This window comes from Mixophyes fleayi, chromosome 4, assembly GCF_038048845.1.
Source record: "Mixophyes fleayi isolate aMixFle1 chromosome 4, aMixFle1.hap1, whole genome shotgun sequence".
NCBI lineage: Eukaryota > Metazoa > Chordata > Amphibia > Anura > Limnodynastidae > Mixophyes > Mixophyes fleayi.
In genome coordinates, this window is record NC_134405.1 from 321,364,405 (window position 1) to 321,389,909 (window position 25,505).

The following is a 25,505-nucleotide window of genomic DNA, read 5'->3' on the forward strand; positions in this document are numbered from 1 at the left end:
GTCCTCTGGTTTGAAACGGTGGATTAGGTTTGCAGTTGAACAAGTCAGGGGGCTGGATGTGTGAATATTGGAGGAGTGGCCAAGGAGAATTGGGGGTGTGGCCAGGTATGTTCTTTTACTGTTGGATAAAAGTTCAATTACACTAATTTTACTGCAATGTAAGGAAACTTATATACTGATGCTCGTGCAAAGTGATCAGGACAAAATAACTGCTCGAGCGCCCTCCTAACAATTGCCATTTTGCTGTCTGTAACCTACACTCAAATATATAGTATCCAGCTGACTGGTGGCTGTTTGTACCCTGAAATTACCCATGTAAAATGTGTGTGTGTGTGTGTGATAATATAGAGAATGAGTTTTAAAGGCTTCTTAAAAATAAAATATTTGAAAGACCAAATAACAATTGTGGGGAAGACTTTTCCTATGCACAACAGACTTCCTGATAGTAATCACATTGAACACCATGGCACACAACCTCTTAAAGACACTTAGGGGTAGATATCAAACCTTCTAAAAATGAAAAGTGGAGGTGTTGCCCATAACAACCAATCAGATTCTAGCTATCACTTATCTAGTACATTCTAGAAAATGATAACTAAAATCTGATTGGTTGCTATGGGCAACATCATCTACCCCTTGTGTGTAAGATGCCTGCTAATAAAGGACAACAACTTGCACTCAGCGGTATAGCAAATGTCAATTATCTCAAGTTCTGTCAAGGTATGGAAACGTGTGTATTTGCCAGGGTTATTAGTAGTTTAGTGGTCCTTTAAGCAGCAGCTGGACAGCTGTTCTTTGGAGTGATAATGTATGGCTGCAATACAACCTGTGAGATTCATTGACACGCTGCATGACCTTGTCAGTGATATATGATCTTTAGCTTTTCAGCAATGACACAAATCTCTATTCTACTTTGCTGTTACTTATTACGGCATACAATGTTTTTATATAAGCAACATTATTATGTTTTTCTGGTGATCGATTTGAGCCATTTACAATATGTTTCATTAAGTGTCACAATATTGATTTTCCCCCCCCCTAAGAAATTATAACAACTATATGGTTTGTTCTCTACCTCTCCTGAGTCCTACATAGAGTTCCTCACCTTCTTATCGGGTGTAAACACAATATCTAGGTTAATAATTATACTGGCAATACAATCACTGAGTGATAAATACAGTTATTTTTAACTTGAATAAGAGGTACAAAATACATTATCAGGACCCGTTTTTTTCCTTGGAATCAACTACATCTTATCAAGAGACTGTCCCTCACTCCAGAATATTACAGGGTTTGACTACTTTTTACAATCATTTCTCTACATGACCTGCCCACCCGCCAAATATAGCAAATAATAGGATTCAGGGCCCCCCTGCCGCTGCTAGGAGATGGACTGTGCTCTATATACGAAAGCAGCCGCTGTAAAGCTGAGATCTTTTATTCGGCTCTCTTGAAAGAGACTGGAGGGATATATGTACTAAACTGCGGGTTTGAAAAAGTGGAGATGTTGCCTATAGCAACCAATCAGATTCTAGCTGTCATTTATTTAGTACATTCTACAAAATGACAGCTTGAATCTGGTTGGTTGCTATAGGCAACATCTCCACTTTTTCAAACTTGCAGTTTAGTAAATATACCCCCTAGTCTCCATTCACTCTTCCTACTTCACCTGCACAGTGTGGTTCTGCTCCCAGAGAATGTTGACATAATGGACGGGCCCTAGGTTTGAGTGCAGGACATAAACTCTCATATAATAAATAGAGAGGTGCAATCCACTGTGGAAAATCCCTTTAAACAGCAATATTTCATGTCTACACAATGTGATTTTATTGGGTAATGCATTGAGAGTTCAAGAGGACCAGAAGTTGTAACAATCAAACACTCTAAACCTGACAAATACAAATACACACTTGAAAGCACCGCAATACAGAACATAGTGGGAAGCTATTACAATTGGATTTAATAAGGGCTGCTGTTGTATTTAGTGGAGAGAAAGCAGTTACTGCAAACAATTGCAGGGCTGGGTCAACAAGCGTTCCCTGGGAGAGCAGTAGTTGAAGTTTCATTTCATTGAACATTTTACATTTAGTGAAAGACAGGCCTAGGGGATCAGTTGTCTATGAAGCGGTAAGCGAGAGAGAAACAGACACAAAGTAAACATGATTTGTACAGGAATAATATTGATACAAATTAGCAAAGCTGAGCTGTTGAAACGCACAGAGCTGTAACCCAATGCTTGTTTTATTTAACACACACAAATATAAATATGTATCTTTTATTAACCTTCAGAGCAGACACAGTTGACTGTATACCAAACCTCATTGCTCATTAAAAGAGGACGCGATAAATTGATTGCGACTTGTGATTGGTCCACACGCTCACACCCCGCCCTCACGTTGTGGACGAGGCTGTAAGGGGAATGGATGAGCTATGGGAATGGTTCTAGAGGAGACAGCCATTCTTATTTTGCATATTATCAATGACATCTCTGGGACAGGTCCTCTTTTGTTAAGACCAAGGGGTGTATTTACTAAACTGCGGGTTTGAAAAGGTAGAGATGTTGCCTATAGCAACCAATCGGATTCTAGCTTTCATTTATTTAGTACATTCTACAAAATGACAGTTATAATCTGATTGGTTGCTATAGGCAACATCTCCACTTTTTCAAACCCACAGTTTAGTAAATCTAGCCCCAAGATTCCAATAGCCTGTAGCCACTGACAATGTCCTCTTTAACAGAAAAGTTGTTGCCACTTGATTTTACTCAGTCATTTCAAAGCCTAAATATTGGGTATATCTGACCAAACATGCATGCACTCTATTAATAACTGTGATACTACAAAGCAGAATGTTCAGTTTTCTGAAATTTAGTGTCAGAACAGTTTTTTAATTAATAAATGTAGGGCACTGCTACCAATTCACTTTCAGCACAGTTTTACTTTGCATTATTTTAGAAATGTACAACACAAATTGGACATATATTTTATGTTTAGTAGATTCTAAATAGCTGTTAGAATATCCATGTTGGTGGGTTTTACACTTTTTACAGCTTTTCTTCCATTCTGACTTTAGGATCATAGGTCTAAGAAAGCATTGGTCTATCTCTCTCTATCACATCGATACTAAAGGCTTCATAACATGAGTCATTTCATGGCCGGCTTGTTTGAAAACTTCCCTGTGACGGTAAGGACAACAGTGATAACAATTATTTACTTATCCAAATAGAGACCCCTCTGGAGGTTGATGTGAATGGAGCATGATAGAGTCATGAAACCCTAAGGTATACCGGTACTCCCATACAACCTTAAATCATAAAGAAAAAATAAACTAAGCCTATCACATTCTTGTATATATTCCTGCACAGTACCAGTTCTTTATATTGTATGTGCTTAATTAGTTAGAAAGAAATAGTTTTATGGTCTCTAGACTGTACGCTGTCATGAGCAGGACCCTCTCTGTCCTCTCAATCTCATACGTACTTGTTGTGTTTTTATGTGTGATTTGTATTTTGTAGGATGTGTCATTTTGACCGTATGGAGCTTTACAAATAAACGATGATGACTGTGATGATCTAGTGAAATGGTGATATGTTGGGGATGATAGTGATCTACGCCCACATAAAGTGCATCACATATGCTAGAAGTAGCATTTACAAAGTGGGAAAGTCTTCCTAAAACTGCCCCCCCCCCCACCAAATGTTGGCAAGTATAAGTGTATAAAGTAGTTTTTGAAGTGTTTCAATGCGCAGTGTCACAAATCGGGATCTTAGCCGCACTTACCTCATCCGCCGCTGTCATATCACGGCTACCTGGGTCCCTTCTGGCCGTCTGCAGCATTCCCATCCTCCACACCTCCGTTTGTAAACAAACACATACTGTTTGTTCTGCTGCATGGGCGCGGCCATATTGGATGCAGTCAGGTGATCATTCCAGACCAACCAAAGTCTGCAGCTGTGATCACATGAACTGATCAGCCAATAGTTGTTTGGGACACCCTATTTAAACCTGCTGCTGTGATCTGTTCATTGCCAGAACAACACACTTCTCTCTAGAGGATAGGTCTTGGCTCCAGTGTGCCTGACTGCATTACAAGTGCAGTGTTCCTGACTGCATTACAAGTGCAGTGTTCCTGTCTGCATTACAAGTGCAGTGTTCCTGTCTACATTTCCAGACTGCTAATTCCCCTGCTATATTCTACAATCAGCAAGAACATGAGCAAGAAGTTCATCCAGGCTGCTAAGTTCTGTTTCACTCCTGCTCCAGCTAGTCCCAAGGGTCCCGAATCGGATCAAGAAATTCAGACGACCGTGACACACAGTTTGATGTAAAATTGACAATTACCCTAATAAAATAGATGAATAGGCCACTGTGCGGCTAAATCAATTATGTTATTGAAGCCCGAGGTTTGTGCTTCAAGTGACCTTTGATTCCTTGGATCCATTCCTAAAGTAAAAGAACCTCTACCCCTCACTCGTTTCCCCCCAGGCTAGGGTACTCAGTCTCTCCTTGGCCGAAGCTTGGCAGGTCCCTATGCTCCCTGACCCCTGGAGACATAAGTGTTCAAACTATTTTATTGGAATTACTGCAAACCTTCATTTCCATTCTGTGGACCCTGGACAGTTATAAAGAACAGACCTTCCCCATAGGACACCTCAGTAGTTAAGCCCCCAGAACCTGTATGAAAGTTACTTATTGAATAATTACAGCCACTGAGGTGGCTGCAGATCAGACACTTCATACAATGGAAATTCTGCCAAATGCACAGATCTTAGGCTACTAAAACATCAATCTGTCTAGCTAGGGAGTAAAACTCCACATTCTTGTAATGTGCAATCATGTAACTCAGCTGCGAGTCATTGTTATGTTTTGTTCTTCAGAGAACTGGTGACGTCTCCTGTCTGACTGCTCTCAGCCAATCAATGGGAGGACGGGAAATACAGAGGGGAGGTTGCGTGGGACTGTTGGACCCATCGCAGGACCCTGGCGGATCTTGTGAACAGATTATAACAGGCAAGTGCGCTTTGGGATTTTATTTTAACTATTTGTACCCCACCCACAATAAAATGATTAGTTTTTGCCAGAGCTATTCTTTAAGTTCCACTAGAAGTCAGAAGGAAAAAAAAATAAATAAATGGGGAATTAATAACAATCAGATGTTATGACGTTATGTTTTTGCTTTCCTGCATCCGCTCTGAGATTTACTATGCTTCCTACACTCCGCACAACAGCGATATAAACAGCACTTTGATTAAAATACTCTCTTTTGAGCAAAGAGGGTTCTGGGGAACCCCCACTTTTTCGCTAACTACAAAGTACACAGGGTCCTCTTTAATCTGATGGTTTATAGTCACAAGAAAATATTTTGTGTTATAGACGTGGCTTATTTAAATGATAACAATATTTCCATTTTGCAAATCAAATGGTTTAAAACTATTGCAAGCTAGGGAGCAAAGATGGTACAGTTTTTAGACCGTCATTTGCACCTAGAGACTTCAGGAGCAGTTTAGTTTCACAGACCATTAGAAGCAATCTGTATTATACGGGTTCTTGTGGTGCGGAAGTTCCCTCACCTGTAATATGTAACACTGCCTTAACTATCAAATTAGCATATTCTCCACTTTCTCAATGTAGTTCCAGGGAACAGTGACCATAAAACCAAATGCATTTACTGCTAATAAACAACTTTTATTTAACCGCCCAAGCAAAAAGCACGTATCTGAGGCTCCTGGTTGAATAAGCACAGCACTGATTGCTATACTTTACAAACTGGCATAGTGGAAATTATATTTACAGCAGTGCGCAACTACAGCATTTGTTTCATGCTACAAAAATGTAGAGGGCTTTAATATGTCTTCGGCACAATGTAAGGTAACCTGACGGGCAAAAAGGATACGCTGACTGGAGAGGGCAAATTCATTTGTAGCAATGAAACAGTGGTGCATTACGAAATGTTCAACAATGTTGTTATAAAGAGAGAAGCAAGTATGAGGGTCTAGATGGACAGTGGACACCAGCAAGATGGAGAGGAAAGAAAAAACGTGGAATTTCATAACAGTGTCTTGTGGTCTACACTGTGGACCCTAACTTACAACTTGTGAGTTAGGGTCCACCGTGTACTAACCACTGAGCCACCGTGCTGCCCATGTACTTGTGAGTCACAAGTATATGGGCAGCACAGTGGCTCAGTGGTTAGTACTTCTGCCTCACAGCACTGGGGTCATGAGTTCGATTCCCGACCATGGCCTTATCTGTGTGGCGTTTGTATGTTCTCCCTGTGTTTGCGTGGGTTTCCTCCGGGTGCTCCGGTTTCCTACCACACTCTGAAAACATACTAGTAGGTTAATTGGCTGCTATCAAATTGACCCTAGTCTCTCTCAGTCTGTGTTTGTATATTAGGGGATTTAGATCGTAACCTCTAATGGGGCAGGGACTGATGTGAGTGAGTTCTCTGTACAGCGCTGCGGAATTAGTGGCGCTATACAAATAAATAGATAATGATTATGTATATGGGGTGGGAGCACACCTGAGCAGAAGTCAGAAGTTAATACAGGCTACCTGCAATTTGAACCACAATATATATATACACTGTTATTTGTTTAAAACAATAATAAGTTACCCCTATGTCAGTGATTTTTCCAGTAATCATAAAAAAGTACAATGTTATTAGATCAAATATCAGAATGAACAAAAAATTTAAAGGGGAACTGCATCTTTAAACATTTTTATCTTCTTGCATCTAATCTACAAACATTTGCTGAACAGAGGCGGCCATTTATGGTTCACTGAATGTGTTAAACCATAATTAGTACTTTACTGTATTGTTCCAGCTACTCAACACCAAAACATGTACACACCTCATTCTACACAGAGCAGAGGCCTAAAATTAGGACCTGTCCTTCCCTAATGGAAAATGACCATAGCAAAATATAAATAAAAATACAGCGCACACACCCAAAGTTAAACATGAACAGACTGTTAGTCCATTAATAAAATCCCGATTAAGCAATAACAACTGGAGGATTCACACTTTCTACTTTGGACAAGGCTTAAGTGTGTCCGTCGCAAATCACAGAGGAGGCAGCCATTTCGTGGGCTGAAGTACTGTTCATGGGGGGAAAAAAAAATCACCTCAGAAACATCACTAGTTCCTTGTGAATAGGATACATTCTCATGAATGCTGCTTCAACATACAAAATGGCTGCCTCTACGGGTACACATTAAAGTAAATTAAGGAACGCCATGATCTATTTAATACTGTTCATAACATATTTCATTTCCATGGGGATAGAGGGAAGAAAGAAGGGAAATGTATTGAACGCTGTTGCTGAATGAGGGAGATATGTTGAATATTGCCAACAGCATCCTGACTCTGAACCTAAGGAGGGTATTCAATTGTTAGCGAGATTTTATTTTTCCCCACGGTGTTAACAAAAAAAAATCTCCAGCGGGTTTTTGCCAGCAATAGCGACCGTTTTAAGTTAGAGCAGCGGGAAAACTCAATTGAAAAAGAGGGAACGCTGCCCCCGCACGTTAAAAATTGTGTTTGCAAGATTTTAGGGGAGTGAAGGGGAGTTTTAACGCAGTCATGTATAACACAATTAAAAGGTTTTGCATACATTTCCATACATTAGATTGCATTACACATTGATAATATCTGCATTACAGTACTTTCTTTTAGCATATTTTTTTATTGAACTATTTTTTTTACCATACAATCATCTATACCATGTCAAAACACATTACTACATTCATAGTTGTACCAAAAATATACATAAATATAATTAAATAGTGATTTTATTATTTATTAATTTATATGTTGTTTTTTTTTATTTCCATATTTTTTCACAAGAAAATCAACTCGCACAAGTTAGGCATTAGTGATAAACATAAGTTTAACTTTTTTTCAACATTATTACATGATTTCAAATACTTTTCAGAGGTTTTTTTTATTTTTAACACACCTCAAGGAGGTGCGAGATAAAACAGCATATTTGCCTGTTTTACCCGACGCGTTAAAAAAACAATTGAATAGCTTTTAACGCGGCTGCCTCTCGCACACCCTATACTTTCAATAGACCTTCTACTGGAGCGCGAGAGGACCGTTTTATGAAAAAAAAGTAGCGTTAAAAATGGAATTGAATTGCGGGTAAAGTTAACCCGCTGGAAAATGATAAAAAACAGCGTTAAAATGACTTAACGCGGTCAGAAAAACAACTCGCTGACAATTGAATACCCCCCTAAGTATTGGTTTCCTGTATGCAGCTGCCTTGCTCTCCCCATAATCACCTACATGTACCACATAGGTGAAGGAAGACTAATTATATTGTGCATTTGGCTTCTACCGCTCCTTACATCTACACAGCAATGAAATGCCTGAAAGATGTGTCCAGTGATTTGCACTATGAAAGCTTTCTTAGCATAGATATTTATTCCCCCGGATGTATTCTGCTTTGGTTTATTACCCAGTCACGATTTAATCATTCTGCTCAAAAAAAAAAAAAAAAAGAGACAACACAGTGTGGAGCCGGAAGATAAACGGCTTTCCTGCCGTCGCCGGACAAGATATCGCCGTTTTGTCACTTAAGCAAAACAGCTGTGAAAAAGAATTTTCACCTTCTGAAATGAAACGCCAGCAACACAGAACTTCAGAAGGAAATAAAAACTTAAGATGTAGCAGTTTTATGAAAGCAGGTAAATGGGCTAAAAATATGAATATATAACATTAAATGGCTGCGCTGCTGTGATTTATACCCAAATGCACGCCTTACAGAAAACCTGCTAATGTCTCTGTTCCTCAACAAAAACTAATGGAGTTTATCCAAAAGAAGAGTAAGGCAGAGACGGCCTATGTATACGAGGCTACTGAAGTAATAATTATACTGAGTACAGTCGTTTGTAAATCGTGCAGACAAGTTTGACGTTTTATGGTCATCAAGACCCCGTTTTTGTTTTTTTTTAAATAGAAAACAGCAGCAAGTTCCAGCACTTCAAAGGACAAGCCCGCGCTGCCCCCCTCCACTGGAACAAGCTCCCTCCCTCCATCAGAACTTCCCCTAATCTGTCCAGCTTCAAACGGGCCCTAAAAACCCACCTTTTTCTTAAAGCCTTTCTGTCTCCCACTTAACTTCCTACCTTATCTTCTGCCTCTGTCCCCCTACTCTCCCTCTCTCCCCTGCGTCTCTCTGTCTGTCCACCCCTCCCCTTAGATTGTACGCTCCTCTGAGCAGGGCCATCTCTCCTCCTGTTTCCACCACTTCTAACTCTGCTCTCCAGCTACTTAGCCCTCCTCCTCGAGGGTCCTCCACCCCACGTCCACTCTCGCTCCCTACTCCCCCCCTGGGGGTCTCCCTGTCTTCCACGCCCTCCTTCTTGGGCCCCGTTGTTTGCGGATCCTCCCTCCCCCTTCCCCGCCCTCTCTAGCTGTGCATTGAGCGTACTGATTTGCTGTGTTTTCTGTACTGTGCTGTCTCCCATTGTATTGTGATTTTGTTTGTCTCTGTACGGCGCTGCGGATGTCTTGTGGCGCCTTATAAATAAATATTAATAATAATAATAATAAAAGAAGAGAAACACAACATTCTATCACAGTCACAGGAAAATGGTGCCTCATTTAGGGAACAAAGGTGCAAGTGGCTGCTTCAATCGATTATTAAAAACTCCCAGAAAATGTTAAAAAATATTTATTTATTGCTCTAGATAAAAAAAAAAAAAGTTTGTCAGAGTGACCAGACACGGTCCGTTGGACAACAAAAGTACAAAATGTGATAAACTTTTTAAAACTGTATTTTTAAAAGAAATGTAACCACTTCAGGACCCTCCGAAGTGTAACGTAGATAAACATCAGGTGGTAAAGGCGGATACTCGCCCCAATAGGGTCTGCCATTAATGGACCTGGGCTGACAGCAACAGCCCAATAGTCAAATGACTAAGCAGGACCCGGATGAATTGTGTAACTACGTTAGCCGTTGAAGTAATGGTACGACGGGGCACACCTGGGGGTAAATGTACCAAGCTGAGAGTTTTCCGGCGGGTTTGAAAAGTGGAGGTGTTACCTATAGCAATCAATCAGATTCTAGCTATCATTTTGTAGAATGTACTAAATACATGATAACTAGAATCTGATTGGTTTTTCAAACCCGCCGGAAAACTCTCAGCTTGATACATTTACCCCCTGGCCCCAAGCTCCACCAAGACAAGCTCTATACACTGGGTCTTACACTGCAAAGTCTGGTTTTATCAGGTGACCGGCACAGAGTAAAGTGGTACTAGGCAGGTACAACAAACATTAATGCACAAGGGTGGAGGGGGGGATAATTACACAATTGAGGTACGCATGTTCCAATCATCTTTATAAGATCATTTCTCAAGAAAATACACATTACATACATAAATTACAATTTTTATCACACAAAGACATTTACACAGCACGTGCAGTGTGGACAGTTGTTGTTTTTTTGCCAACGACATTGTGCACTATGCAGTAAAGCAATAAACTGGTTGACAGAGAATCTGGTGAATTGTTCTTTTTAATTCTTCAATTATCACACACATAACCTCAATCAGCTTCAATTTGATTTGACTTTGGTTGGGAATGTGCCCCAGAATAGGATTGGATTATCAATCGAATTGACAATCACGTTAAATCGACTGTATTATTAACAATTCCATAAAGAACAATTGAATTGAAGTTAAGTACAGTCAAGCATCTTTACCCTATAGGAAGACTTTAACATACACATTTGTAAATGTTCCAAGTAGCCTTTATCATGTTGGTTCAACTTGTATTTTAGGTTTAGCGGGCCTCTAGGACCCTCTGGTGTACAGTATCCACTTTTCTGACGTTATTCATTAGCATGTCATATATATTGTGACCTGTCTAAGCCTCTGAGCGAAAATGACAAATCTGCTGTTGTGATATATACATGCTCCCTCGTATCCAGCTCCCACAGCAGCAGGACTCGGAGTAGTGTTTCAGCGCCGTGAAACCGAACCAGACTGCCACCCCTTGTTCATGGTGGAAGGAGGATGATTCAGTACAGAGGGGACGGCTTAAGCCGGATGAGTGCTCAGAAATATATTGTGCCTATGAACTGGCCGCAGGCAGTAGGGATTAACCAGTATCCATAAAACAGTATTAGATTTTAACACTTAGACTCTGGCATGAGAAATGGTGCACAGATTCCATAAATAAAGCAGGGATTTTTAAATCGAGTTTCAGGGTAAGCAAGAACCCTCCTTGAATAGAAGAAAAGATACATTTTCAGACACAGCTTGGAGTAAAGGTATTAAAAGCATGTATGCTGTGATCAGATTACATGTTACTGTGAGATGAGAACATAATATGTAAATGTCAGGACTGAACCCTTCAAGCATTTATTTGTTTTACCTTTTTTCCCCATGAAAAATGTGTGTGTGTGGGGGGGTAAGCATAAAACTCAGTGGCAAGCTAGTGAAGAATCTTGGTATTTAACATTTCTCCTTGGTTTGTTTATTTCAGGCCACTATCATTGATAGATTCTACAGTGTCATGTACTACCATAGCAACCACAGTCACATGACGTAGTGAGCAGAGAGGCTTTGGAACGCCCCTCCGAGCTCTTCCTTAACTGTGACATCCTCTTTCTCCCCCCTCTGCTCTCACGTGACATGCTGAGAGCTGTAATCCTGCTTCTGTCAAGTCTGGGTCTGGCAGCCATAACTGTTGTCCCTCCAGAGAGATCTTGAAAGTAGATATTTATTTGCTGTAGGACAGCTAAGAACAATGACAGATGCATACTTAAAATGACTTAACAGCTTATTAAAAGACAAATAACCATATAGAATTTTATTATGAAAAAGGTTATGAAATTTGTCAGCTGGTTTCAGGACCATTAAAACAATATAGATTTATTCTGATGAATCACTGTGTCTGTCTCTACATTGGTTGCCTGTTCTTTACCGCCTCCAATATAAAGTACTTTTACTAAGCTACAAGGCCGTCAACAAAGCTGCACCGACATACATCTCCTCTGTTGTCTCAAAATATCTCCCAACTCGACACCTCCGTTCTGCACAAGATCTGCGTCTCTCTTCCACTCTTGTTACATCCTACATTTCCTGGTTACAGGACTTTTTTCAGGCTGCACCCACTTTATGGAATTCCTTCCCTCGCACAATAAGACTTTCCTCTGGTCTACAAATCTTCAAGCGTTCTCTGAAAGCCCACCTCTTCAGATAAGCTTATAAAATTCCTCAACCACCCTCTTAACTTCACTAGATTACCTTCTCACCTCTTTGTGTGTTTTACCCAGTTTTACTAATTACTTTGTTTGTCCCCAATTGTAAAGCGCTACAAAAAAATATGTTGGCGCTATATAAATAGATGTTGATGATGATGATGATTTAAATTTTTGGAATAGACACAAAATAGCCAATAAGATCCATAAAAGTGCAAAGACCGGATGAATAATGTTTACAAAATGTTCTTCTATAATCTATTGTATGAACTTCCATTAATGATTCCCGAGTTTCTTTTACATTTTGACTGAATGCACAAACTGAACACGGACAAAGAATCTTTACAATTTTGTTCTGTGAAAACCAAGAATGTAATTTGCAGCTAGTTAATACAGTCGCTAGTTATTAGGCACAGGGGATTATGAATATGAGAACGATGTAACATTGCAGACTGTGGGAGCAGAAAGGTAGATCTGGATCCAGGCCAGGAAATTGGCTGTGAGTTATTAACGTTATTTATTTTGTTACTATTGTGACATTTGTTTGTCATAATCAAGGCTGTCAAGGACCACTAAAAATAACATATAAGTTGCCTTATAGATAATTAGTAACATTCACAAATGCGTATGTAAAAATGACAAAGGCCTATCAGAATTTACAATACTTTAAACAGAGTTGTGATAGCGGGGGGTGTTTTTGTTCCTATGCACAGCCTGTCTGTAGTCACTTAGTCTGATAATGACTGCTAATGGAATAATAAATTAAGTAGATGCCTCTAAGATGGGGTTGTTTAATTTTAATTCACAGGAATGTTGTGATGGATAATGGTAGCAGCCCTCACAGTTTAGGCCTTTCTTGCATTCTTCCAACCTTTAAATACTCCCCTCTGGAAGATCCCAGAGGGGGGTCAAATGTCAGGTGCAGGTGCCATCGCAAACTGTGTCATTTGGTCCTTGTGGTACAAACACAACTTTGCATCATGGGGGAGCAGGGGTAGAATGACGCTATTTGTGGCAAATAACATCATCGAGGTCCCCATCCCACCCACTTCACTAGGAAATGGGAAGGATTTAGGAGAATGGCCTACTCCATAAATGCCAACTTTTAAGATTTCTCCCCCGGGAGATCCGGGGGAGAAGTCATGTGACAAGGGGCAGGAGGGGGACGTGGTGACATCGTCGCGTCACTATAGTCCCGCCCCCACTATAAGATGCCAAAATTCACGCCATGAAATAGCGGGGGCGGTGCTTCAATGCCTTCAATGCCCTCCATTCAATGCCGTGAATTTCGGCGAATGCGGGAGCTTTGCCTACCCTTCCGAGAGGACTCCCCTAAATTCGGGAGCCTCCCGGGAGTTTCGGGAGAGTAGTCAAGTATGGCCTACTCCCCCGGGATTTACCCAGAATTCGGAAGCCTCAGGCATTTTGGGAAAGTAGGCAAGTATAAGTGTAGGGACGGCATATGTGTCTCCTATAGATCGCCACAAGTCAAGGACAGGGGACTATCTTGACACATGGGCCACCCAGATGTGATTCCCACCCTGCACCTATGGCATATACCTAAGTCACTTTGATCTATCTTAGCAGCTATTTAGTTAATGCTAAGAAGGGCATCCGTGGTTGTGTGAGGGGAGGAAATACTGTGAGCTGTCATTGTACTTGTTACACTTGAGATTCAGACAAAACAAGGTTTCCAAGAAGAGAAAGAAAGAACTATATTGTAAAATGACAAAGCAGTGAAATAATGACGTCTGAACGCTGTTCTCATTTACGGTAATATTGGTGCCAAACAATAGAATCTCCCGGAATGACTTTACTCTTAGTTACTGCTCTTGTGAATAATGTCCAGAGCCAGATATTACATAACCGGAGAAAATAAAGTACAGTACCATAGATACTTTTGCAGTCTGCTACAAACTAACTGTCTACTGTAAGGAACTCACCAAAATCACATTTAAAAAAAATGTGTGCTAATACACATATTTGTGTGTTGGCAAAAAAAGTACTTACCTTGGGTTACAAATCATAAATAAAGCTCGTGAATATAAGTCGGGCCTCATGAATATAAAACGGGCCTCGTGAATATAAAACGGGCCTCATGAATACAAGTCAGGCCTCACGAATATAATTCGGGCCTCATGAATATAAGTCAGGCCTCACGAATATAATTCGGGCCTCATGAATATAAGTCAGGCCTCATAAATAAAAGTCAGGCCACAGGAATATTGGTCAGGCAGTGCCTCAGTGTTGTCACTGGCTCCTACCAAATTGATAGGCTGACACTGGTTCAGTCCACACAATGTATGTAGCTGACAGGTCCACTTTAAACATTATGCAATTCATATAGTTTTAGACATACTTTCTTGGTGTGAAAACAAATTTTTAAGATGTTAGACATATTAGAAAGCTGTGCTAACACAGGGATTTCCTACATCACGACCCTAAGACCTCTTGAAAGCTGGAATTCCTATAGAAGTTACTTACTGTAGACTGCCATAGTTCTGATAAACTCCATCCCACAACCCCACCCACATTAATGAGCAAATGAGTTATATATAAGTAATGTGTCTATTTAGCTTCTTTTATCTGTTTCATTTACATTTTGAATAGACAACTGAAGCAAAGCCTTTGCATTAACATGGAATTATCTTGCTTGCCAGTATACATGGCGCAGTTCTGTCCAATTGAAGGTGGCAGCTCCGTCTACAGAAGATGAATTGTAGCGCGGATGTAAGTCAGTAACTATTACCCATTTATCACTTTTAAAATTATTAGCATATACTTTTTTTTATATAGAGTTCACCCAGGCCCACATGTAAATCTCCATACTCTCAATAATTGACTAACTATGGTTCAGAGTCAGTATTTTATTTAACAAATACCAGACATCACTGTATATTTTATGAGTCTCTATGTACAATTTTGCAATCCATAAGAGTTCTCTGCCCAGGGACTCATACAATCTCACACTGCAGCGCAGAAGCCAAAATCCATATCTCGTACTAATGAGATCTAATAAGACCGGGTTGAAATTTTGGCTCTGCACCCTTTGCCCGGGGCTGTACTTTAAAAATGTATAAAGCAACAAGCACAGATCTCTCTGGAAAGAATTGTATTATAGAGGGTGAAAAAAAGAGAGAGTGGTATTTGCATATCTCCTCCCACATGCAATTTAATTTTCTAACTAACGACAGTTTTATAGAAAAAACTGCTGTTCATCTGGCTGGGAGCATATTAGCTTATTTAGAAGAAAAATAATATTATCAACTTGTACTTGAGCGTAAAACCCATGATCAGTTCCAGGTGCATAAAAAAGTATTTTCTGTAGGTAGAACAGGTGAAGTTTAATGTCACGAGTTCCCTATTTATCATGTCACAGCGCAGTCCGTAGACGTATGAATCAACGCACGTAGAGCTTATCATTTGCTGTCCTGGGGAGAAAAAAAATGCAGAGAGATACAGAAGTCAGGAAATACCAGTGACATGCAGACTCAGTGGATCCTACACGGTAATGGAGCTTAGCAAAAGGCTGATACTTTACACGTGGACATCAATTAAGCATCTGTTGCAGGAATGACGACTGCAACATGCGTGACACATGACGCGAACGGACAACTTGCTTCACCAATATAGCATGCACATCTTAACTGCAGGCATCTTTCAGTGCAGAGCTGAAAAGCATCTAAAAACAACTGCTTTGACAGGGGAGGCGGGGGGGGGGGGGTCTGTGGCATTTGAAGGGTTAATTAGGTGTCGAAGTGAAAGGACGGCAAATGGCCTTAGCCAGGAATCTTCACCAGTTACACGATGTAGATGTGCAGACTGCAGAAAATGTTCATATGGGATGCTGTGATGTAGGAAGCAAGAAAAGCCTGAGATCACGACAAATCATGGCAAACCTTTCTCAACCTTCAATGTGACCTGGCAACCAACAAAATTCAAGTGAAAAACAAATGTTTAGGAAAACTAATAGAAAAAAAAGACTAAAGATTGGAACAGTGAAGCTGCCATCTTTCTCTTCATTTTTCGGACTCTTTCGTCTTTGAATAAATAGCCGTTTGAAAATAAATGTGTGTTTATATCCTGTCCTGTCAAACAGAACAAAGAGTGCATCAATGGAAAATATGATTTAAACAAGAAAAATAATGTTCTTTTACGACTTTTATAATCTTCGCCTCATGTTTCCTGCGTTCTCCCGACATCTAATGCTAGGAACACTGACCTAACGTGTTATCTGTGTCACCTGTCTGATGAACAACGGGTCATGTTCCAGCTTCACCAGAGGTCGGAGGTCGAGCCATACACTGCCCAGGTCATGTGACTGGATTACATTACTGAAATCAGCAGATGAGCCCACACACATCTTGTGACAGGAATCTGTGGCATTTCCAAAAACGGTCAGACATAAGAGGACTAGATTTTTGCCTGCATCAAACAATCTGAGTCTATGAACCCATTATTGTGTGACTGACAACATTACGCTGACACATGGACATGTTCTCTTTATTTGCCTGTCCAGGGTACCTGGCACATGACCAAGGGTTAAACAGTGTTAGCATTGCCTGCAAAAAGTGTGTCCAACACAAAGTTTAAGACCCAGGAGCACAAAGCGCTCACGTGTGCTGGCTTCAGAGCATATCTGCCTTCTTCTCCTATCGTCCTTCAGGGAGATGCGTAAGTGAGGTATGAAAGAAGTGGGTGGGTGGTGCTTGATGCCGTGATTCACCATCCAAGAACAGTTTGGTGATGAACAATGCCTTTACCAACATGATGGAGCACCTTGTCATATGGCAAAAGTGATAACTAAGTGGCTCGGGGATCAAAACATCGAAATTTTGGGTCCTTGGCCAGGAAACTCCCCAGACCTTGATCCCATTGAGAACTTGTGGTCGAGCCTCAAGAGGCGGGTGGACAAACAAAACCCCACAAATTCTGACAAACTCCAAGCATTGATTAGGCAAGAATGGGCGGCCATCAGTCAGTATGTGGCCCAGAAGTTGATTGACAGCATGCCAGGGCGAATTGCAGAGGTCTTCAAAAAGAAGGGTCAACACTGCAAATATTGACTCTTGTGCATAAACTTAATGTAGTTGTCAATAAAAGCCTTTGACACTTAGGAAATGCTTGTAATTTTACTTCAGTATAACATAGCAACATCTGTCAAAAAGGTCCAAAAACACTGAAGCAGCAAACGTTGTGAAAACCAATATTGTGTCATTCTCAAAACATTTGGCCATGACTGTACACTGCGCATGTGGAAAGACAATGATTTCATACAGTTTCCCTCAGCCAATCAGACGCAGATCTGTCCTGACCTCTCCACTCATTCCCAACCTGCAAATGAGCAACAGGACATAACCATAGGACATACCGTGGCCGCAATCGACCAATCAACTGGCCATGATGGACTAGTAGACGGCGATGGACTGTTTTGCCACCTCTGGCTAAAAGTGTAAATTAATTTGCGCACTCCAATCCTCCCTTCTGTTTCACTGTCATTGTATCTCATTTGTCTGTATCATTAACTGACTATTGTAGAGCGCTGCGTAATACGTCAACACTTTATAAACCTAAGATTAATGGCAATAAAAGACACTCACTTCAATAGCACGGTCCCATCAAAATGTTACTAAAATGTCAGAACTATAGCATCAGGCTGCAGGATAATTTCCTCTAACGCTATTTAAGCAGTGAGCAGCGATGACATTCGGCTAGCTTTATTATACACATAACAGCATTTGTACTCCTAGCTCTGGTCTTAAACATGATGTTTGTCATCCAGTCTTTTATGTGAGACCATATTAAAAACCTGCAGATGCATTTTTCCGTTATATAAGCATAAAGAAGAAGAAAATAGGTAATAATCCCTTAATTCCTTTGTTCCTGGGTGCATTAAACGATAATCTATTTTATTTTTGTTGTACAGGAAATAAAATTAGCATTTTCGGTATTTGAAATAGCAGAAAGGAGTTACGTTCGATAGATTTATTATGCCTTTTAAGTGAAATCACGTATTTAGCTTCTCCCGTTCCGTTCTAGTAAAATTAACAGGAGAAAACTGCATCGGTGCTCAGTTTAAAAGCAAATATGTTAAACTCAACTTTTTTTTTTTACAGGAGGGTAGTCAGGCCCCAGGGGAATACGTCATGCTGGACTATATCTGTCCTTGTCACCGTGTCAAGTGCCCAGTCAGGACTAGGACCTCTGTCTGTGACCGCCAGGGAATGTGGGCCAGAGAATCTGCAGTATTCCGAGACTACCGGGTGCAAAGACGCAGGCTGTGATCAGAACACTGGTGGTATGCAGTAAATACCTGAATCAACGACTCTCTCACTCCTACGCTAACGGACAACTTCAACGTTTAAAGAGAACAAGTGACCAAGATGAAATCTTACAAGTTCAGGAGGGTTAATAGATAGGACAAGTGTGAAAGACATGTATGAAATAAAACAACGCAAAGGAAAGTGTGTTAATAAATGTAATCAAATGCTTCAACTATTACGGCAGATTCATCATGTCTTAATTATCATCATCGTCACCATTTAATTATATAGCGCCGCCAATTTCGCAGCGCTGTGCAGAGAATATTTGCCATTTATAACAGTCTCTGCCCCAATGGAGATTACACTCTAAATTCACACACGGATTAGGGTTATTTTTTGTCAGCAGCCAATTAACCTACTAGTATGTTTTTGGAGTGTGGGAGGAAACACGAGGAGAACATACAAACTCCACACAGATAAGGCCCTGGCTGGAAATCGAACTCATGACCCCAGTGCTGTGAGTTAGAAGCGCTAACCACTGAGCCACCGTATTGCCCAAAACTATAATTATTGGGTTTTATCCGCTAGATTCACAGCCAAGTAGAAATAGATTGGGACTGCCTTGATGTTGACTCTTTGGGGCTGATTCAATTCTGCCACAAATAACGCGGCGTTAACAGTATTACCGTTAATACGGTAACTTCAACGCTGGATTTTTACTCGCGGCTCCCTGAGCTGCGAGATAAAATCCAGGTATTAACGGTAATACTGTTAACGCCACGCTATTCGCAGCAGAATTGAATCGGCCCCTTAATATACTAAGAACTGACTCCTGAGCTGTTATATTGTCACCTCTAATCCTACAATTTACAAATACCTTACAACTAGAGATGTTCACTGACCCCCTGTGTTTTGGTTTTGGTTTTGGATCTGGATTAACTTCGTGTTCTGGTTTTTGTAAAACTGCCCTTGCGTGTTTTAGTTTTGGTTTTGGATCCTGATTTTTTTTTCAAAAATCCCTAAATTTTTTTGCTAAAAATCACATAATTTGGCTCTTTTTTTATCCCTACATTATTATTAACCTCAATAACATTAATTTCCAGTCATTTCCAGTCAATATTTGTCAAGTGACAAGAACACTGCTACCCCTCCTGTTTCTGTGTGAGCAATGGCACTGAGCAATGTCACTGGAGACTGGAGAGTGATAAGAACACTGCTACCCCCGTTTCTGTGTGAGCAATGGCACTGAGCAATGTCACTGGAGACTGGAGAGTGACAAGAACACTGCTACGCCTCCTGTTTCTGTGTGAGCAATGGCACTGAGCAATGTCACTGGAGACTGGAGAGTGACAAGAACACTGCTACGCCTCCTGTTTCTGTGTGAGCAATGGCACTGAGCAATGTCACTGGAGACTGGAGAGTGACAAGAACACTGCTACGCCTCCTGTTTCTGTGTGAGCAATGGCACTGAGCAATGTCACTGGAGACTGGAGAGTGACAAGAACACTGCTACCCCTGTTTCTGTGTGAGCAATGGCACTGAGCAATGTCACTGGAGACTGGAGAGTGACAAGAACACTGCTACCCCTCCTGTTTCTGTATGAGCAATGGCACTGAGCAATGTCACTGGAGACTGGAGAGTGACAAGAACACTGCTACCCCTGTTTCTGTGTGAGCAATGGCGCTGGATCTCCTGGGGAGGGAGGTACTTATGAAATCCAAAACCTGCCAGATCCGACAACGCAACGATGATGTTTTGCCTCGATTCATATCTGAGGACAAGCGAGCCCCCTAAGTTCGGGTTTTCAGAAAACCGAGCCTGAGCATCTCTAATTACAACACATTTAGTGCTACAAACTCCTGAAAAATGTATATACTTTATGTCTGGCAGTTCTACTACTACAAAGATAAAATGAAAGAATTATAAAATGTAATCATATGGCGCCACCTAATGGTCAAATTATAATGAAAGATGACATTCACCTTCTTCCACCCAGAAATTATAATAAGTTGCCTATACACAGTGGAGGGAGCCATTATCTGGTCTGACACCCCATTCATGAGAATGCAGCCGATCACGTCAAGAACTCTTGATAACAATGTTGCCCCTGTGGCATCAATGTAGCTCTGCAACCTACATGTCCCGCGTAGCTATGAGCATGTGGTCACAAGAAACACATGTACATAGTACATACTTCATATTTCATGCTGCACCTTCACATGGCACCAAGTACAACCCTGAGCTTGCATGATAGGAAGACCCTGGTAATTATGTGGAAATAGATTCAAGCAGTGTATAAATGCTATTGACACGTCTAGTAATATAATCTACAGTTATGGTGCGTTTAACTATGGTTAAAGTACGGTAATACCCAGAACAAAGATGGGCGGGGAAAGAACAACCTGCAACCAATCAGATTATCGGAATGTTCACGAAGGCACAGATTCTTTAAGGGATTATCAGGATACTGATCCTGTCCACTCCTGCCATTGTGTGAGTGAGGACTGTGTCATAATACGATAGGGAAAACACGGGCAGGAACCCACAGGCTGACAGTTAGTCAGGGACAGCACAGAGTAATGATATTTTGCTCCTGTCAGACTGATGTGGACATTGTGGTATCAAACACACGTCTATTTAAAACAAAGTAGAAAAAAATCTTTATTGGATAAAATGGATATAGATTATTGCACGATTCTAAAGCATCACAGGATTCTCAATAAAACAAACAATGACAATATCAACTTCTTATTAAAAATAAAACTTTATACGAAGAAGAAACATACAGACAAAAGTTGAAAACGAACTATGTACTGCTCATCGGCAAGTATCATCACTCACCCCCACCATTGGCTGAATATCCAGAGCCTTCCGGCATCCTGGCCCCTGTGATCTCTATGCATAAGCAAAGTGCAGTCAGGTTCAACGTGAGCTGAAAATCAGCAGCCTGTTCTTGTATAAATGGCTTGAACAATTCTCCAATCTCTGTATAAAGGTCAGGGTGACATATTACAGTTCCATGTGCACTGTCTGTCTAGCCAGGTGTCCAGAGAATCAAGGTGTCTGAATGCCGAAAGGCCAGAGGGCCTGGGGCAGTGAGGGTTACGTATTTATACTACCCACAAGCAGTGCACAGTACAGAGAATAAGTTATATAACTTAAATAGAGCTGACAAATTTGGCAGATATGAATTTGCTTTAGAGACCTGCAGATACTAGCAGATATTTCATTTGTAGAATAAACCATTCATTTTTAACATGGAAATATTCATGTTTTCACCATTTAATAAAATATTAGTGTTTTTTTATGGCTAAGGATATAACCGATGAATTTGCTTTTGGAGGACAGCTGAAGGCTAAACGGACAAAGCAGAATTCTGTTACAACTTTGGGAAAAACCTGTTTAAAGGACAATACCCCTTTGTAAAAAGTAATTTTATAAATGAATTATCCATTTACTAGGCACAAATAGTTTTGTTTCCTGCCCTGGGTCCATCTTCCACTGCCCTGAGGGGTACGCCTGATAGTAATGAGACTCTTCAAAGATGGATCCAATAGTTGGAGCTTGAGAAGAATTTTATCTGGCCTGACCTTACCTCTTATTTACAGTTGCAGTACCACTTAGGAAACATTTTTACTAAGGTGGCCAGTCCCCCCAGCCAGAGCCCGGGAGATGCTACATGCAGCCTTTTTCCTGATGCTCTGATGGTTCTGTGACATAGGATCAGCAAATTAATTTTGCTAACCATCTTTAAATGCCTGTGGATATGTGGAAGTGTGTGCAGGATTAATCACAGGCATCAGAAAGGACAGCTGCACAGGCCCGCCCCCGAGGTTCTAGTTAGGGAGAGGGGCCACCTTTGGTAGCTGTAAAAGCCCTAGCGTTTATCAATATGTAGCAGAAGACAGACTAAAGCAGTGGCATGACAACGAGCCCAACAATAAGGTCAATCGAGGCCGCTCTGTACAGTAGGTCCTGGCTGGAGGCTAGATGTCATTATAGGTGCCTAATGGCGCATTGGTATAAAGGGCCGGATGAGGGACCCCAGGTCCGGCACACAACAAAAGTAAAACAAATCTCCCCATTTAACTTGATTGGAAGAACTTAAAATTCATTCTTTTTTTTCCTAAAAATTACCACAAACAATAACTGTTCCAGTCCGTTGCCCCAGGAAGCTTTTTGCTAAAGGAAAATGCAATATTATTTGTACTTAATAAGTACTTGTGCCAAGTCGTCTAAAAAGAAGATGAAATATTCAGAGTGTTGTACTGTTGAGGAAGCGTCTGGCTGCTGTTATTATGAATGTTCACTGTCGTTTCATAAAGAGAACTATTAAGTATTCAAGGTGTTTGTCTCCGCTGCTAGAAACCATTATTCTGAATATTGAAAATGATTTCAAATTAACTGCAAGCTTTGAAAAGAAAGAAAAAAAAAGGAACAACTTTTGTTTCCAAAGTCACACACACCGAACCAGCAGAGAGGATTCTGGTCAAAGGCGGCCGCATGTATAGTCTGGATAACACTTGTAACATCTGCAACAGCCGCAGGAATAAGATTTTCCAATGTGTGTTTTCTTTTGTCCCGTTGTTCTGACCCTATTAAGCACTATATGAAAGGCAATGGCCGTATCTATTTCACCAGATGAAAACAATCCACCTCCTGCATCTCCTCTCAGCTGCCCAGACCGGTGTCTGTAGCTTTGTAGTTTCATCTATTGAGTGATCAGAGAAACTGTGTGTGTTAATCCCGCTATTTGTCTAATAATACCACCATTTAGAAAATCACCATACAGATCTGTAGCTTCTATTACCCACCATATGGTGTATGTCAGGCACTGAAGTATAAGCGGGTACAAAATCCTACCATGAGTGGAGCTGATTCGTGTGTATAATGTACAAAGAGAAGATACAGCGTAGAAGATAAAAAAATCTTAAGAATATTCAGAAATATATAGTTATTACATTAATGCAAGACTCAATGAGGTGCAAGCAAAAAAAAAAAACGAAGATTTCAGAGCGGGCTGTCTTCACGGACTGTACCACAGCACCCCATGCAGAAATCAATCTGCCACAATGAATTCTATGGAGAAAACAGCTACCCACAAATGGATGAATTTGATGGGCCGTGACCGATTTGATTGAAGAAGCAGATTGTTCAACTTAACACCTCACAGAAAGATGTCCAAAATGAGAACGATCTCAGGGGCAAACGCAGGATTTGTAGAGGGGGGTTTCCACACCACGCCGCCAGTGGGCGTGACCAGCATGCATGGGGGCGTGGCTATAATTATAGACAGTGCTTGGCTGCTCTCCAACTCTTCCTATCCCCCATAATATACATGGGCAATGCTGCGTGCACTACTGTTAGGTGCACGCAGCTCTCTCTTTTCAAGCAGAACCGTGTGAAGCGGGAGCAGGGTCCAGCCACCTCAATTATACAGTGCCTCAGGAGAGGGGTTTCCAGGCACTAGAACCCCCGCCCCCAGTTTGCCTATGGATCTTCAATACTCATCAATCTGCCTAGAGCAGGGATCTATGAAATGTATCCCCACCAACAGCTGCCAATGTTGTGAGCTATGGGCCCGATTAGTGTTCGGACGTATGAGTCCATTTGCGGAGCATATCTTGCATGAAACAGGTCTGTTCATGCTCAGCAACGGACCTTACTCCAATGAACATGACTGCATGCAATTCATGTCCGAACGTAAATGACACTTACTATTAATTACGATTTGAGATGCAGAAGGGCCTGGCAAAGTTGGCAATGTACAGTGAGGCCGTGCCAACACAGATTCAAATCCTGAGTTTCTTGTAAGTACGTTTGGTTTCAGCCGTATCCTTTGCACCAACTACAGGTCAGGTGTAAGTGCCGACTGATAGTGATGACTGACGCGGCATAGTCTTTGTTTTGCAGATTATGTATGTGTGACACTATATGTATGTGTATGCATGTAACACAGACTATAAAAGCACAATGTATGTACAGTACACATTGAAAACATCTTTACGTATCTTATGTTTACAATAAAAAAAAAATTAATTCAGATTTTTATTAATGATTACGCTGTTACAAGTTGTTCATTTAATTTATTATATATATGTATATATTTTTATGCATTCTGATGTGAACTTATAGCACATACACTTGTGCATATACAGCAGTCTGTTGTATCTGTCTACATACAGCAAGTAACGTTTAGTCCGAGCGGACTTACACAGATTCAAGGGGAACCCTATCTTAGGATACATTTGGATTTGAATATGGATGGAAATACGCACAAGTCCTGTGCTCTTTTTTAACCGCAAGTTGCGTTCAGAACTGAATCAGGACCTGTGTATAAAAATCAGACAGCTTTTAGCCCACCCCCTAATTCGCCCCCCCCCCCCTCCCCAATACACAATTAGACATAAGTATACTCTACAAAAGCATTGATCTGAACGAGCCCTAATCACTGGCATCAATTTTGCTTAAGGCAAATAAATATATATATATATATATTCTGAACTCTGTTTCATCTTTGCTCCCATCCGGATTACACTGTAGAAATTCCACATCTAAGATGATTTGCTTGCGGTCATGTTGCCCTAGATACCACACAATGTAAACTAGGCTGTAATCCATTTGGGGGGCCATGGATTAGTCGGATTTAGTGCTCCGCAATACTTCTGTCATATACAATACTACATATACTGAGACAAGCTATGGAAAACTCCTGCAGGAAAGAGATATGTTACATGATATATATATTTCAATGCCACATAACACGATATCCTCTCATAAAGTATCTCCACTATTTATCACTATGTATATATTAATATCTTGACCTGATTTGGTTTAATGCACAGTTCATATGAAATTTAATTGCCGTGCTCCAAATGAGTCAGGCCCTACTAGTAAATCGAAGTAAAGTAGATACACCAGATACTAAACTATAACCAGTGTGTTACAATTCTGCAGCACTTTTTGGAAGTGTCTGGGAGGCTCCTGATTTTCGGGGGAATCCTCCTGGACTCCCAGAAGAGCAGACA

At 40.8% G+C, this 25,505-nt stretch overlaps 1 protein-coding gene across 1 annotated transcript in view; it reads right to left on the reverse strand.

Annotated features, from left to right (window-relative positions):
- Window positions 1–25,505, reverse strand: part of TSPAN9 (tetraspanin 9) — a 283,711-nt gene that overhangs the window by 169,491 nt on the left and 88,715 nt on the right. The gene's annotated exons all lie outside the window — the stretch shown is intronic.